Raw genomic sequence first — 2,523 nt, 5'->3', positions numbered from 1 at the left:
ATATATAATTATTATTATTATTAGTCAAAGAAAGAGGGATGATTAATTTGATTTGATCTTGTCTTTGTGTTTTCCACAACTCTGTTTGATAACCCGGATGCCTGAACAGTAACCACACAACAAACCAGCCTAACACGTCCGCAGCGAATTCACGAGATGAAAACAGCAGTCTTCTGATTCATTTGTGAAATTATGTATTCATGGGTTTCTCTTCTGAAATGGCATTTTCCAAACAGAAAGCAGCACCCTGTGAGCCTTGAGTGCTTTGTGGAATTGTTTAATTGGTTTGCGCTTTCGTTCAATTGATTGCAGGATTTCAGGGAGAGTGTTGTGATGCAGGCTAAAAGCTCCAGGACAGTGTGGAGAGATGAATTGTGGGACATAAAAGAAAAGGTCAGTGGCTCTGGTGTAAAGGGCACCGCTCACTGTGTATTAGAATGGAATAATTGACAGATATGCTTGTTAATTTGTTTTATATAAGAACACACCCTGATAATTGAAAACAGCATTGAAAAGCATGTGTTTACTGCATTCTTTTTTTTTCTTTTGTTTAGTGTTCAACCATTTAAATATGAGGGTAAACAACATGAACTAGACTTTCTCATATTTTGAAGAAAATGTGAGTGGCGCTTACATTTGTAAAACTCAAATTGCAATTCAAATTTGAATTAAGGGAAGCAGAATTCAAATTAATTGAAACCCAAAGAAACGCCTTTATACCTTTTTTAGAGAAAAGCAAAGTTTATTGAGACAAAACTTGAATGATAGATATATAGATAGAGAGAGACAGACAGAGAGAGAGAGAGACAGACGAAGGATGGATGATAGATTGTGGTTGCTAAGGTTTTCTGAGTGTGTTTTTTGTTGTTGATATGCAGTTGGGTGTGTGTGTGTGTGTGTGTGTGTGTGTGTGTGTGTGTGTGTGTGTGTGTGTGTGTGTGTGTGGTAATTAGGGAGTTCTGGGTGGTTGCTTACTGGCCTAAGTCAAAAGTCCCAAGGCACTATTAAAAAAAAAAAAAGCAAAAGTTTATTTGCCACATGGAAGTACTTCAGCATTCCCTAGAAGAATCTGTTCTCATTAGTGTGGGTGATGTGTGTGGAGAGGCTGCCATTATGAGTGAATGTCCAAACTCCAAAATCCATTAATTGTTTGTCTAAAGCTTTGAGCTTTCATCCCTGTCCTCGATTCTAATTTAGCACCTTGACTGTGACTGGATCCTCGTAGATAATTTGCTTTTGGTTTTCTCTTTAACGGCTTCGCACAGGATGTTTGGATAGGTACAGAGGAACACATAACTAAGAGCTACCAACTGCGGTCTTCATCAAACTCTTTTGTATGCTCAGGAAATTCAAATTTTTAAAAATGTTTCCTCATTATTTAAACATCCGCATCTGTTTTCACAATGGGTGGCACTTAAAGATAATGAAGCCTAATAAGCCTTTAATGCTGGTTTTAATGCATTCACAAAGAGTACACAAAAGAACAGATGGTGGGTTCTAAATCCACATCTCACCCCAAAACCTTTGGTGTTGTGTATGTGTGTTCGTGTGTGTGTGTGTGTGTGTGTGTGTGTGTGTGTGTGTGTGGGGGTAATATCTGTATTTAAAATACCCAGCATGCAGCTGCAGCATCCTTTGTCCTTACTGATGGAATGTTCTGGCTTGCCCTGAAACATGCTGTTAAAACATTCAAAAGGGGAAAATGTTTTTACAACTCAAAATATGTCTCAGTTCAAGGAGAAGGAGATATGAGAGCAGCAACAAAGGGGAAGATTTTCATTGAGTATTGACTTAAATTTGGTCTATTTCAGTCATATGGGCCAGCGTTTTCAAACCTCTCTAAATTTCAGAGAAAAAAAATTGAAAACAAAGATTTATAGTAGAAACACCATGGTACAAATAAATATAATATTATTTATTGTTTCTGATTATATATATATATATAGTTTTCATTTTATTACATTTATTATTTTATATATTTTTTATTTTTTATTTAGATTTTGTATAATGCACAACATAAATGGCAATTATTTAATTATTAACCAATTTTTTTTTTATCACACCATTTTTCTCACACAAAATAATTGAATCTTAAAATATACAGTATATCTGCCTTTGCAAATCAAGAATGGGTCCTTTGCACGGAGATTATCATGTTGAGGGTCCTTGGGATCGTACAGTTTGGAAACCCCTGACATGAATTACTTTTATATAGTTTTTGGTCCTTTTGGAGCTTGACTTGGTCATTGTGAACCATGAACTGGAAAATAAATGCATTGACTTTCTTCTCCAGTAAATAAAAAATCATGTGGGTTTGGACCAATATGAGAACAATATTTAGTTCTCTATTCCTGTTTTAGATTTAGGCCTCTTAGATCTACCTATAGAGTCTAAATCAATATAGATGCAGAAAAATGAATATGCAGGCAAGAGAGAGGCCCTATAGAAATGCATTTATTCGCTCCCAGAGACATGGTTTCCTATCTAGTGAGTGATTTTGGCGGTGTTTGGAGCGCCCACTGT

General features: G+C 35.9%; 1 long non-coding RNA gene across 1 annotated transcript in view; it reads left to right on the top strand.

The window, feature by feature from the left end:
* Positions 1-527, top strand: part of LOC107697956 (uncharacterized) — a 3,283-nt gene extending 2,756 nt beyond the window's left edge. Inside the window, exon 4 of the long non-coding RNA XR_001635286.1 lies at positions 313-527. This is a non-coding gene — a long non-coding RNA (uncharacterized LOC107697956). The remainder of the gene's footprint in view (positions 1-312) is intronic.
* The last annotated feature ends 1,996 nt before the right edge of the window (positions 528-2,523 follow it).

The sequence above is a fragment of the Sinocyclocheilus anshuiensis genome, unplaced genomic scaffold, assembly GCF_001515605.1.
Source record: "Sinocyclocheilus anshuiensis isolate Anshui unplaced genomic scaffold, SAMN03320099.WGS_v1.1 scaffold78, whole genome shotgun sequence".
Taxonomy (NCBI): Eukaryota; Metazoa; Chordata; class Actinopteri; order Cypriniformes; family Cyprinidae; genus Sinocyclocheilus; species Sinocyclocheilus anshuiensis.
This window is presented reverse-complemented; position numbering and strand designations above follow the sequence as displayed.